Source organism: Antennarius striatus, chromosome 1, assembly GCF_040054535.1.
Source record: "Antennarius striatus isolate MH-2024 chromosome 1, ASM4005453v1, whole genome shotgun sequence".
NCBI classification, from domain to species: domain Eukaryota; kingdom Metazoa; phylum Chordata; class Actinopteri; order Lophiiformes; family Antennariidae; genus Antennarius; species Antennarius striatus.
This window is the reverse complement of record NC_090776.1, coordinates 11,157,184-11,172,426: the sequence shown is the minus strand read 5'-3', so window position 1 is coordinate 11,172,426 and position 15,243 is coordinate 11,157,184. Positions and strand designations below refer to the sequence as shown.

General features: G+C 40.5%; 1 protein-coding gene across 11 annotated transcripts in view; it reads right to left on the bottom strand.

Annotated features, from left to right (window-relative positions):
* The window catches only part of myo9aa (myosin IXAa), a 107,948-nt gene that overhangs the window by 83,647 nt on the left and 9,058 nt on the right, over nt 1–15,243 (bottom strand). The window lies entirely within an intron of this gene.

The window sequence follows — 15,243 nt, the reverse complement described above, 5'->3', positions numbered from 1 at the left end:
GTGCCTTGTTTCAGGAAAAATGCTCCACATAATATAATTATACATTTAAAAAAAAGAACAACAAAGAATTAGAAATATATGGTACTGGATTACTGAAACTGTAACAGAAACAGACTTAAACTACCTAGTGAATCTAAACCCGTCACAGCCCTCTGCAATCCAGATTACGCCATTTGTGAGATTATGACACAGACATCATGTGCTGTTATGTAATCTACTGAAGGCCAAAATGATTTTCCTGCATCCCCATAAAGGAGAAGTCATCAGGATCTACGGGATTAATATTAACACACAGACACACGCCAAGATCCACAGCTGCCATCTTCTTCACTAAACACACAATCAGGCTTTTGACAAATTCCCTCATTAATCCACAGCGAGGGGACATCTTGAGGGGGGGGGGGGTTACACATTATGGAAGAAAGAGGGGATTGATGACTGAGCTGCTCCTCTGTGACTCCAGCTCTATCAATGAGCTTTACACAGTTCAGCACAAACACTTGATTAAGTGAACCTCACATGGGTTCTGTGGTGGGTCAATGGTAATACGCACACACACACACACACACACACACACACACACACACACACACACACACACACACACACACACACACACACACACACACACACACACACACACACACACACACACACACACACACCAGAATGGGTTCTACAATAGGACATTTTTCCAGCAGCCATCACCACAATAATACAATTTGCAAAGAATGTATGATCAACAGACTGCAAGCAGATCACGTCCGCTAAACTAACTGGACACCAGTGTGAACTGTGTTTGCTTCTTTAGTTCAGAAGTGAAGAAGCTTCCCGGATGGAAAATATATTCAAGCTTCTGCTTAAAGTCCAGTTGACTCTGTGCAATGCAGAGATCTACCATTACACTGCGTTTGCTGTTCACTTCATCAACTGAAGGCCCGTATTCCCTTCAGAGGAGAACAATCAGGGTTATCTTTGGCACTTTAAATGCTAGAGGCGGTAACACAACAGGCACATTCAAATCAGTTAAATAGAATCACAGATGAATCCCTATTTGTTGTCTGACCCAAATTTCATTCCGGTCTAGTGTTTGACCAGCTGGATCAACCATTATGGGATGTGCTTTGATGTGTTACTGATGCTTTCATTTCATGATTATTTTCTTTCCACCCATCGTCAATGTGTCATTGAGACTTTTTAAACGTACAATGCTTCTTGTTTCATATGTTTTCCTGTGTGTGTGAACCTCAGGAGGAGTCTTGGTTCTATCCCAGTTGAAGATGGCCAAAAAACCTTCAAACAGACGTGACCTGGACCTCCTACACTGACTCCTTTCATCATGAAGGAGTAATAGCTGTACTCTGTGCTCCTCATCTCATAGCTGATGCTGAGCCCAACCACCCCGCAGACGTAACTCATTACCTCTTATGTCTATTTATGATCAATAATGTTCATTTTTAAATGATGGGAGTATGAACCTATGAGGAAATCAGTTTTGACAAAGACAAAGAAAATAACTCAATTACTTAAGTGTTTCTGGTGAATTCACTTGTCTTTTCAAATCTGTTAAAATTCTCTTCTGCTGCATCTCCTTATATTAAAACAAGCACTCTATATGTATCATTCTAAGTCCCTGTAATTTAACCTGATCCTAAAAATCAGAAAAAATGGATCTGAGTTCTCAACTTCCAAACCGAATGAGCTGCAGAACCACAGAAGAAATCCTGTAAAAACAGGAAATGGAACAGGGACACATAAAGCTGGAGCGCAGAGTGGATCACAAATAAAAGCACTCCAGCGGGGCAATCACACAATGCTGAACTCCTGGTAATTTCCTGTCGCCCCATGGCCAATCTCTCCTGCCATGTGTCGCCTCAGCAAACACACACAGGACCTCTGCTTTATCCAAACACAGACACACACCTACATGACAAAGTCAAAAACAAGCATCATATTTTTAACCTCCACAGGATTCTGTTTGAAACCCCCATAGTGCTCAAATCGAACGGCAGGTGTTTACTGTGGTGAATGTTAGTGTGTTTCCTTGTCTGAGAGATTGGACTCTGTGTGGCAGCGCCTGGAACAGATGGTCAGCTCCCTGCTTAAAGGATAGGGAGTGGGATTTAGGGTTGTGTCAGTGTGGGACACCATGGGGCTGTGCAGGCCGCTGCACTGCTTACCATTGCAGGAAACCAGTCAGCAAATAAACATCTCCCAGTAACAACTCCCCTTCTGCTCCTGATAGATTTAGAGACATTTAATACAGACTGGATGAATGAAGGTGTCACTAGAGGAAGATGAACTGAAACTGGAGATGCAAAATTTAAGTCTTTTGCTTCATTCAATGTCAAACACATTACTGATGAGTGAGAAGAAAATTGAGATTTGAAAACAAATCCATAATGAAAACTTTCAAAATGTTTCTATGGCAAATGTTTTTATATTGTTATTTCAAAGGTAGTAACAATTTCGAGCAGCAACTCGTTTTACTCTCAGGCTTCTAGATGGTTCTCAGGACAAACGACGGTTCAACTGCTGAAACTAACCACACACAATAAGTTTTCCACAGTCTGTACAAAAATGTTCTAATAAAGGCTACTCTTGTGTCAACGGATTAAATATCTTTATAGATAACACACACACTTATCATTCTTTGTATTCTTCATCAGCACACTGTGTTCTGGGCTGCCAAAAGAAAAAAGCTGCCAACAAAAATCCAGATATAACATTAAAAATACTTTTGCAATTGTTGCTGTTTTTTTTCACCTGAATGTAGTATACAAGGACCACACACACACACACACACACACACACACACACACACACACACACACACACACACACACACACACACACACACACACACACACACACACACACCCTGCATTGATGGCATCACTCACATTGTGAACTCATGACTTATCAAGGTAGCAAACATGTAGCCTTAAAAGGTGCCAGAGCAAAAATAAATTAAAAAAATTACAGAAGGCAAAAATGTTATAACAAGACAAATGTTTGAGGCGTGAATCATTTCTCCTAACCCCTGTTGATGTGCTCCTGCACTTTAAAGGTTTAATGGAGATAAGCTCAGGTCAGTGCAAGAAGAGGAGGTGACTCAAGCTGGGCCTCCTCTCGTCTTTAACAACTGAACCAGTGACAGATCCAGTTACATCACCTGAACGGACTGAGATTAGGAATCTCACTGGAGTTATCTGACCTGGAATCTGTTTGACGGACTTTTCCCGGATGGGGAGAGATCTGATATGAACAAGCTGTAAAGCTGAAACTTACACAAAGCACGTTCTGAAAATGAAAAACAAATATCACACGCATTCTTGCTTCGAGAGAGTTAAACTCAGGTCAGAGTGAAGCTGGCTCAAAGGCTCAAAATGAAACCTGAATTAATCAAAATGTCAAAGTATGTCTACTTCTTATAATGAAAAGAAAGTGAGGCTGCGCTTCATTTGTGATATGAACATTGAGAGATGTCTGTGGAGGATCCCTCTGACAGGAACTCGTGGAGAGATTAACCTCGTGAGTCAGACTCCTCAATGACTGCCATTGTTGTACAAGAGTGAAGGATCAAGTTTGGTCGGCTTTCTGCGATGTGAAGTCATCTTTATGAAAAGCCATGTGTGAGAGTGGGTGTGTGTCACTGCAGCCAGGGCTCAGATTGTGCAGCAAAGGCTCAGAATGTTGTGCTGGCGTCTATTACACCTTTGAATTGCCGTCGTTTTGAGTACTTTGCACCAAGCAGTTTGAGTGGGTACCAGATGGTAAAATTTTTGTGGGTTCATTGGTGAAAGCTGACAGCCTCGTGGTGTCAAATGTAGTATTTATGTTGATTATCTGAAGGTCGCTGGATTGAATCAGGTGTTGCTCAGCGCTGACAGTGACAACTTTTCGTGATCTGACAGGAATGACTCAACACTGTGCTCACCCTGAGAAACCTGACGTTTCCACACAGTGTTGATGGATAATTGACTTCACCCCAAACATTTAGATATTTAACAGAAATCTTCCTATTAGTCCACATGACAGTAGCTCAGTCCACTAGGTCTTGGACTAGGTGCTGGAGGGAGGCTGGTTCAAGGCCCATGTGGACCAAAATATTTGGAGTGTGAGCTGGCAGGAAAGAGGTGCCAGTTCACCTCCGGAGCACTGTTGAGGTGCCCTTGAGCAAGGAATCGCTACCCCTACACGCTGCTCATTGGGGTACACCAAGCAGGAGCTGCCCGCTGCTCTACCTGTGCATGTGTGTGTGTTAATTCTCTCTCTCCTTCACCTGGTAGCAGTTTTACTGCTTGTAATGTTAAGACTTGCTTGTCCGTATTGATACAAATTAATGTTTATTATTATTATTATTATTATTACTATTAATAATAATAATAATAATAATAATAATAATAATAATAATAATAATAATAACATAATAAGTAATAATCATCACCATCAGCATCATAATGAGTCAGTTTTGTGTTATTTTTGTTTTTACCAGAAAGGTCTTTTGCAATACTCTGTAATAGCAGGGTGTGATTATAGCAGGATACAATTTTATTTACTGAAGGCACCCTGTGTGAAATGTGACACAGAAGAAGCTGCTAATAATAGCAAAAGTTACAGGATAAAAAAAAACACTGACCATAACGCTACAGGTATATGACAGTCATTTCTCTGTTGTCAGTGTGAGACTGCTACCTTCAGAAATAGGCCAGACTCACCTGTAGGAAACTGCCTTCAGTCATGTCACCCATAGAACACAGCTGTAAAGCTAACTAAAGAACAGGGATTGCCATAAGCTGCTTGTGAGCATTGAGCCCTCTGAAGAATGTGCTTTGTTTTGTCACATGGTAGATATTCTGGAAGTGTTAGGGAGAAAGCAATTCAACACCTGCTGTATTTCAGGGTTCAGTGCCAGCATGGAGTTTTGAATATATGAATGTTGACGGCAGGCGTTTTAAAGGTTTCAGGGATGTTGTGGTGCTTCATTAACTGACTGAATTCTAATGTTTCAATCTGAGATGTTCCACGGACATCTGATTTCCTCACTGACCGCCATCGATCCTTTTACAACATGTTGTAGTGAGCATGTTTAGGATGGACATGACAATAAAGATGGCTACTGTGTTCTACCATCTTGAATGAATGCCAGGTTTTTCAACACTTCCTAATAAAGTTATATAGTACAATATGCTCATGACTTAAGCATGTCCCAACCTTTAAGGAATTTAAGTAATGCAAAACAATTCAAACTGACAGCATATCGGCTGTTAGCAGCTAACATTAAATGTATCAGGACTTCAGGAGAAGAAGCCCCCACCTTTAGTAGGAGAGACACAGAGGGGTCAGCTGATTGACGTGGGGATGAACCTACCATACAAGTGCCAGCATGTTAGACACACACACACACACACACACACACACACACACACACACACGCACACGCACACACACACATAATTACAGGTCACCCCTCTGTGCCCCCAAACGTATCAAAGAGTAACACAACGCTGCCTCTGCAGCATCACAGAAATAGTTTCCCTTCAGCCTGAAGGCGAAGCTGCAGCTCAGAGCAGCCTTGACCTCATCAAACTAAGAACAACAACGTTCCTGTCTGTTGGATTCAGTATTAAACTTTCTAAAGTACAGTAATAGCTGTTCATTCAATCAGTCGAACAGAAACCTAAACATCAATAAACATCAATCAGTCCCTCAAATGAATGAGTTTTGGCTCCTACATCTGGTCACGTCACCACTTTACAGCACACTCAAACAAAATCTACTTATATCAGTGGAATCAAAGCAGCTTTATGATTTCCAAGCACACTGACTGTTGATTAGTTTCTTCGTCTCACACTATTTTTGGAATGACAGCAACAGTCGATTTGTTAACGTGTGCTTTTCAACATTCACAATAGATCATATCATCGTTTTGAGGACATGAACAAAAACCATCAGTATTAACAAACTCAACCTGATAATTACCACCACAGCTACCACCTGAGCCAATAATGAGAATCAGTGCTAGAGAAAATCTGGACATATTTTAATGAATGAATGAATGTTGGATGAATTCAGACCTTTTCTTTATTGATTGTACTTTTCTTTGCTTTTGATGTTGCAGCACAAGTATCTGTTTACATAGCAGGTTTCCAAGATTCAGAAAATTTACACATTGTGAGTTTTTATGAAAAATTATTTGGGTGTACTGGATCGAGAAACTGAGTCTCGACACCCAGAAATGTCCTGTCCAGTATATATATTGAGCAGAAGAAAATAAAAATCTAAGGGTAGCAAATTATTTGTCATGAATTAATACAGCACCATCAGATTTTCTAACAGCCTCATGAATACAGAGGTTCTTCGGCCACCATATCAAGAATTCAAACTTAAAACATAATAGTTTTTAACCGGAATGAAAACATCAGTATTTGAGGAAAAAAAAGTAAAACACCAGACATTTGTTCAGGACATCCAGAAACAAAACACATATCTAGTTACGTGTCCTATGCTGGGTACAAAGATAAATGTGACATGTCACAATTTTTGTTTTGTTTTCTTATAAAAAACTCATTGGATGTTGACAGTCACCTCATCAAGCTACTGAAGAACACTAAAATGAAACAATCTGATAATGGGAATGTATTTTTGGATACTATGAGCACACCTATATCCTAAAGGCAAAACCTGTCATGAGGAGGTCTCAAGTGTTTGATGGCGGAGGACGGTTTGAGGTCAATAGTTAGGACCTATTGAGTTTCTTGAACAAAATCTAAAAACAACAAAAGTTCATGTTAAATAAGATAAAACAATAAGCATAAAAAGTGAAACAAATGTAACAAATACTTTCTATGTCGTTAATCTAGAATTACCACTCTGATGACTAATTGGACAGGAAGGTGTATTCCAGGGTGTGGATGTGAGCAGTATTTTCAGATTTAAGTCAAGGGCCTTGAGGAAGACCTACTTGTCTTCCATGCTGACAGTGACATGATGTCAGGGTCTGCAGTGAAACACTTACGTTTTACTTCCTGCAATGTGAAGCACTCAGTCACACGACTATCAAGTCTCTCCCGTCTCCTCCAAGTCTCAGAGAAGTCATGCTAGGAAGTCACGTCAAGGGAGTGGAGATGGGACAGGGATGTGAAAAGACACTGAACTGACGGGTAATAGACACTCAAAGAAAAGATGCAGTTAATTAAGAAAATGAAGGAGACAAAAAGACAGAACCTGCCAGAGAGAGAAGAAGATGTCGGTTTCATGAAATCTGAGCTGTGGGAAAGTGTGAGCAAATGAAAGGAATGAGAGGAATACCAACCTGTCCATCTCTACTGGAACTCCTTACTATCACAATTCAACGATTTGCCCAACAGACGGTTAACTTCAGGAAACAAACACCAGACGCAACTTCAGGTCTACCACAAATTTCACATTTCAGGTCTACCACAATGATCCAGTTTAGTGATTTTTTTTTCTTTTATATTGACTAACTTTTAAAACCAATCACCTCCCTTTTGTTGTCACAGAACCATTCAAGTTTGCTTGATGAAGTGTTTAGCTCCTACTGGCAAAAATTTCACAAAAACAGCAATAAACCAAAGAAGAACAGGGACAAGGAGAGACAGAGTGATACCAATAAGGTTCTTTCCACCATTTCATTCTATCATCAACGGTAACCATAGTAAATATAACACAATCAAAAGTAGAAGAGTTCTCAGTAGAACATATACCTTCAAACAAGATCGCCCTTAGAGCTGTTGAAAAATAAATACCTTCCTTCTTTGGGACATTGGCCACTCTTCTATCCAGTTTCATTATTAAGAACAGTACTGCATAATCAACAGCAAACTTTTACAAAGTCTCACCTTGCAATGTTTTGAAAAACATGTCAAGGAAGTTAAGCTCATTGCTTAACGCCCTTGACATGTAAAAATAACTGGTTGTGGTGGCATGTTGCTGCTATGAGCATTAAATCACCTCATATTGAGAAGCGTCTGGATTTCTTTTTTTTGGCAAGATCTTGCTGCGTTCCCTGAAGTTTCATGATGTTCCCTTCAGGTGCTCTGCCTTCTTCCCATTGTCCACAATGATATTCAGTAGGTCAACAAGTTCCTCACAATAGCCCGACATGCAGATATACAGTATAGATGGATAATTGTTGAAGCCGTTGTAAAAGTACTTTACATTAACAGGGGAAATATTGCAAACCATAGTTTCTACACATTCTGTGTTCATTCTATTAACCATAAAAGCCTTATTTACGAGAAATGAGTAAAGATTTCTAAAATGAGAGGCAATCAGTAGGTAATGATTTGCGCAAATCTGACATGTACAGGATTTGCATCAAAGGGGTTAAAACTCTACTACTAGTTAACTGAAAATCTACTTGAAGAACTTAGTGAGGTGATGGACTACAACTCAAACATGAGACAAAAAAGTAAAAAAAACATTTTGCTTGTGAAATATAAATATACATACAGATAAAATATTTACATTTCTATAAGTTACTTGTCTTTCTGGTTTTTAGGTTAAAAAAAGGTGTTCCTAGAGCAGTTGTGAGGCCTGAGCCGGCCTGGAACAAGTCCGTGCTGGAGTGACATCCATTACAGAAGGGCTGCGGGACAGCAGAGGGTAGCTGAACGCTTGCACCAAATCCCTGCACATTTCACTAGCTGAACACTAACAGGTGACACAACCGACACAAAAATATGACACTGGGGGAGCAGCAGCGTATGTTTGTGCTAAATTAACTTTGCTGTGTGAGACATGTTATTGTTATTGCCTGAAGTGGACTGTAGAGAGGGGAGGGGAAAACAGAGGAAGGAAATTAATACAGACGACAGCAGACGTTCCAAGGACAACACAGTAAGAAAATACACAGCATGCTACTGTGTATGCTGATATTAGTCTCTGCTGTTTCTGTACTGTGGCTCCTATCCTTCGTTAGCTCATTTCACTGACTCAGTATGTTATCAATGCTAACAACCAAAGAAAGCTAATCCATCCAAGCTCAATGAAGTCTAGTGAGAAAAAAAAAAAACGGCAATTGCAAAGGACAAGGTTAAGTCAAAAAGCTAGAAAATGACGAGATGACAAATTATAAGGTGTCAATCATTTATTGTGTTGACCTAGCTGGTAGTGAAATTCTCTCATGTGATTGATGGGTATGATGATTACAGGCAGCTAACGGCCATTAAAAATTTTCAAAAAGAGACTCCATTGTGGTTTGATGAAAACAGCAAACAACAACACCACCCCTCTGTTGTCGCCATGGAGAATTCCACTTCCTGTGTCCACTCCCAGGACAATGACAGCAATGTTGGGTGAGACAGGAAGTGTCGCTTCTAAAGTCTCTGGTACTGAAGTTTGTAAGCTGCCATGTTACAGTCATTTATGAACTATTCTTCAGATATTAACCATAACAAAGAAATCATGGAGAAAACTAGTTTCAAGATTTCACAGTCAGCCAAACATGAAGGCAGATAGTGAAGCCAAGAGTCACAACACAAACACAAATATAGTGCCACATTCGACTATGAGTCCCCCATTGAAGCTTTGTTTGCATTTAGTCCTAATTATTAATGGGGAAACTCCACATTAACCTTCAAAACATAAACAACAATAACAATAATAATAAAGGCTGTGCTGACAAGGGGCCCGTGTCACAAAGCCGGTTTAGTGGAAAACCTGGGTAAGTTAACCCTGAAATCAGGGAAAACCAGGGCTTTCAGTTTCACAAAGGGAGGTAAGTTAATCCAGAGTCAGGAGTAAACCTAGCCTGTGTCACGAGGCGAGGTAAAGTAAACCTCTAGTCTTGTTACCATAGTAACAGACTCTGAAGCTAGCCTCACAAAGCAGGTTCAGTGGAAACTCTGGGTAAGTTAACCCTGAAATCAGGGAAAACCAGGGTTTTCGGTTTCACAAAGGGAGGTAACTTAACCCAGGGTTACAGCTGTAACCCTGGCCTGTTTCACATAGCGAGGTAAAGTGAACCTCTGGGTTTGTTACCGCAGTAAGACTCTCTGAACATAACCTGGTTGGAAGCAGGTTTTATTCCACAAACCCAGAGTTTCTTTTGACTCCGCCCCCTTTCACCGCCACTCACGCGGCTTGATTTCCTGGTTCTGTCAGACTGAGAGCCAGAATCCATCTGCCAGAATCATTTCAGTCTGTGTAACTCACCATCACCACAGCGGGCAATAAAAACATACAATATACATTTAATTTGGTCATCTTTATTACTTACAAATACAAAGTCATTTCTTAGATCGTTTCAGTGGTGAACATTCTAATATTCAACATGATTCACTTGAGAACAACACCCACCTCTAACTTGTGCTCCACAATTTGTATGTTCAAATCTGCCCTCTTAATCTGGAGGTCCAAATAAACCATTTTTTATCTGATGTCTGTATTTCATAGAAAGTGAATTCGATAAACTTTAACAAATAGCTGGAAATACATGAGGAGGACATCAAAACATACAGTTGCATATGAATTCCACTGAATGAACCGCTGGTGTTCACTGAGCATCTATCTGTTTATTGAATGTGACGGACTGTCCAGCTTGCTCTGTTAAAAAAAGATGAGAAAGTGTTGATCTTTCAGTGGAGGCTAAATGTCACTCTGTATTGCACAAGAATGTTAAGCAATAGGAACAATCGGCAACAGAAAATATTTGACCACCTTTCTTTTCTTCTATTTCCTGTTACTTTCTTTTTCTTTTTATCAATTATGTATAATTTGACTAAAAGACACAGAGAATTAAACATGGAATGCCTAAAGATGAGAGCACATTTATGTGTGTGACAAGAGCATTCTGTTGGCAATAAAAGAACTGAAAAGCCGAACGTCCACTTATTATTTACTGTACAATGTCATTACGTTATAATGAGGAAGAGGAGGATCCCGAACAAGATGATGCAGAAGTCTGACCTGTGTGAACAATGTTTTTAAACTTCGTTCTCAGCTGTTGACATGTGCGCTTCTCCCCCGCTGGATTGCATCTAATAAAATAATTTTATAAACTATTATTCAAGCAGTTTACCTCCATAATTCTACCGTGAAAATGTCCTCAAGGTGTTCATATTCATAAATTAAAATCTGTACTCCAACTGCTATAAAGTGCTGCGGAGCGCGTCTCATCCGTCGTCATGGTGACTCGTCGAATCTGGGCTCCATCGATGATGGCTTTTTAAAGTGGTGTCGTGCCTGTTAAAGTGCGGGTCACTTACCCTGGGTTACATAAACTAACCCCGAGAAGCGTTTGTGAAACTGAAAACCCTGCGTTTCCAAGTTCAGGGTAAAGCAACCCAGAACCACAGGTTGTACTCAGGGTTCGTTAGCCCCTCTTCGTGATGTGGGGCCGTTCAAAAAGCAGGTTTAGTGGAAAACCAGGGTGAGTTCACAGTGAAATCAGGGAAAACCAGGACTTTCATTTTCACAAAGGGAGGTAAGTTAACCCAGGGTTCAAGCAGTAACCCTGACCTGTTTCATGAACCTCTGGGTTTGTTACCGCAGTAACAGATTCTCTGAACATAACCTGGTCGGGAGCAGGTTTTATTCCACAAACCCAGGGTCTCTTCTGACTCCGCCCCCTTTCACCGCCGCTCGGGCGGCTTCATTTCCTGGTTCTGTCAGACAGAGAGTCTTACCGAAGTAAGGTTTCTATACATAACTCCGTATTTCAGAGGTGAACATGGCATGTCCGTTTGACGAGGAGCCCCTTGATGGAGTTTCCGCATTAATTTACAGAGATTCTAATTTTTTTTTGTATCGCGTTCAGATGTCCAGTCATAGCCCGGCCAGTTGTCTTTATGATCGGTACCGATTGATTCACGTCCATCCATCACACACATCCACAAACTGATCCATCTTCACATCTGCAGCAGTGCTGTGTGTAGATAGTGGTCCGGTCAGTTTTTTATTTTATTTATGCAAACGGTATTTTTTCTATACAATGTGGGAGATGCTCAGTGTGCCTCGCCTTGAAACTTTTACCCCAATTTTTCTATTTCCCTGGAGATAAACCAAACAGAACCAGGAGGAGTTCCAAAGGATTGCAGGTGAATAATGTAGAAATCTGATAAATTAATTGCAAATGATATTGTCTTAATGACATTGTGCTCCACCCTCAAAATTGGATTATTAACTTCAATATCTTTTAGGATTTCCCAATATAATTGGCTGCACAGATGATCTTGATCCTTGATCCCCATCAAGGTACTTGTAGACTGAACATTGTTTCAACATGTTCAAGACTGCAATATAGATAAACATCTGTCCAGATCATGTGATGCTGCAGACTACATTTCTGATGTGGACATTTTGGATATATGGTCTTACCTGAGCAGCGGACTGTATTGTGGTCAGTAACCTAAAGATTTGCACAATAATTCACTTGTCTTCATTATGTAATCCAGTCTAATGAATCCAATATACATTACAGGAGGGAGCCTGCGACACCTCAGGATGATTCCTGCTGTCCAGGACGGCAGAGCAGTGACTCCATGTGCCAGAATCATTTCAGAGTCACCATCACCACCATCACAGCGGGCAATAAAAACATACAATACACATTTCCTGTGGGCATTTTTATTTCTGAAAAATACAAAGTAATTTTTGTATCGTTACAATACTTAACATTCTAATAGTTAACATGAGTCACCTGTGACCATCACCCACCTCTAACTTGTGCTCCAGTATTTCTATGTCCAGATCTGTCCTCCTAATCTGGAGGTCCTAGTAAACCATTTCTATTTTCTGTACTTTTTTAGAAAGTAAATTCTATAAACTTCTTCAGCAGATTGATGGGAATACATGAGTAGGACATTAAATCATACATGTAGTTGCATATGCACTCCACAGAATGAACCGCTGGTGGTCACTGAGTGTCTATTTCACTGTGATAGTCTGCAGTTGGGACCCTTCTGCTACTGTCCATTCATGATCTGTTAAAAAAGGATGAGAATTTCTTAATATTTCAGTAAAGGATAAATGTCACACTCTGTATTCCACCAGAATGTGAAGCAATGGGAAGAGAACAATCAGTAACATATGTTTTCTTCTAATTCTTGTTAAATTCTTTTTGTTTTCATTGATTATTAACTCCTGTGAGTATCATTTGACTAAAACAGACATAAAATAAAACTTAGAATACCTTAAAGTGGTTATAAGCAGTACAATGCCACAGCCACTGATGTAAGAACTAAAGCAGTTTTGGCTATGACAGTATCAAACGAGCTACATGTCAGCTCTTGATTTCAGTTCTTAGATAATATAAGGGGTACGCAATGGTGTGAATATCCTTATCAACTGTTTTTGTAACGTGAATATGTTGATTTACTGTTTTATCTACACAACAATAAAACGTTTAAATATATTTCCTTATTGAACAGAACCTGATATACAGTAGATGAGAGCGCATTAATGTGCGTGAAAAGAGCGGTATGTTGGCGATAAAACAATTGAATAGTCAAACGGCCACTTAATACTTACTGTACAATATCAAACACAATCCCTAACGAGATGATGACGTCTGACCTGTGTGAACAATGTTTTTATACTTAATTTTCAGCTGCTGACGTGCGCTTCTCCCCCCACTGGATCTCACCTAAATAAAATAAATTAATAAACTATTATTGAAGCCGTTTACTTCTGTATTTTTGCCGTGAGTGCAACGGACTACATTTAAACTTACGCATCGACTTGAGCAGCAATTCACTCCCACGACATGTCGCTCTTCTTTGCAGCTGCAACACTGTTCTCTTTCTTCTGAAAATGTCCTCAAGGTGTTCATATTCATAAATTAAAATCTGTACTCCGACTGCTGTAAAGCACTGCGGAGCGCATCTCGTCCGTCGTCATGGTGAATCGTCGACTCTGGGCTCCATTGATGATGGCTTTTTTTCGAGTTGTCGTGTCTGTTAAACTGCAGGTCAACTTACTCTGGGTTAGAAAAACTAACCCTGAAACCCATTTGTGAAACCGAAATCCCTTGTTTTTCCAAGTTCAGGGTAAAGCAACCCAGAACCACAGGTTTACTTCAGGGTAGGTTAACCCTGCCTTCGTGAAACGGGCCCAAGGTGACAAATTCAGAACGACAACATGTAGTGAAGAGGTGTTAACACGGGGTAGGTTAACCCTGCCTTCGTGAAACGGGCCCAAGGTGACAAATTCAGAATGACAACATGTAGTGAAGAGGTGTTAACACGGAGGGTTTTCAACAATGCAACTCAACCAGTCATGTGATATATCAGAAATCCCAGGGAGGACTGGTGCAAATAAGGTAACATGTTTTTACCACTCTGGACTTGCACTAGGAGGTAGTATGACTAAGACACTGTGGCTCAGTGTAAAAGAATTGAGCAAGCCACATAAAGCCACATTCTGTGTCCAAGACTATGGCGCAGTGCGCGGACGACCGACGCTCGTTGCGGGGGGCATGGGGGGGACACCCCCCCCCCCCGGGGGAGTCCGGGGGGCCTCCCCCGGTAAATGTTTTAGAAAATGGGGTTGTTTTCCTGCATTCTGAGGCTACACAGTCTAAAAACCTCGTAGCCAATCCGGAATTTACTTCGCCTATGGCAAAGTGGCGAATGGCTAGCGCAAGCCCAGCCACTTGTGTCCCTTGTTTTAACCTGTAAATTTATTGTTGCCCAAAAAACTAGACTGCCACTAAACAGAAACCAAATTACACAAGCAGACTGCTTGTGAAGAGGCTTGTTGCCTAGGTATTGTAGTAGTATAAGAGAGCAAACTCTAATAATTAGATGAACATGCCAGTAAACCTGAGTACCCCTGTGTGTACTTGCAGCAATCACAGTCTAATATAGTGTTGCTGGAGAAATGGGTGTGCTATGTACTGTAGGATTAAAACATGGTCCACGCTCTTGGAATGAGTCCACTTTTACACCTTATTGTTTTAGAGAGTGGAACACTTTTTTTTTTCCTTTCAGACGGCAGTCTAGCTCTGGAAATATCAATATGACGCTACTTTTGGCCAGAGCAATAGGAAAAGAACACCCCCCCACAATAGAAGAGGCCGGCAAAAGGAACACACATCATGTTTTCAAGTCAAAATAAAAGCGTTTATGTTAAAGAGTTTTATCCAGAAATGTACATGATGACTTACATTTCCTGAAACGTGGCATTGAAGAGATCATTTAATCAATGTGTGTATTTACAGGATGTTGTCAGCGTGAGACCTAGAAACAGTGACTACCTCATTTGACCCTTGGTGAT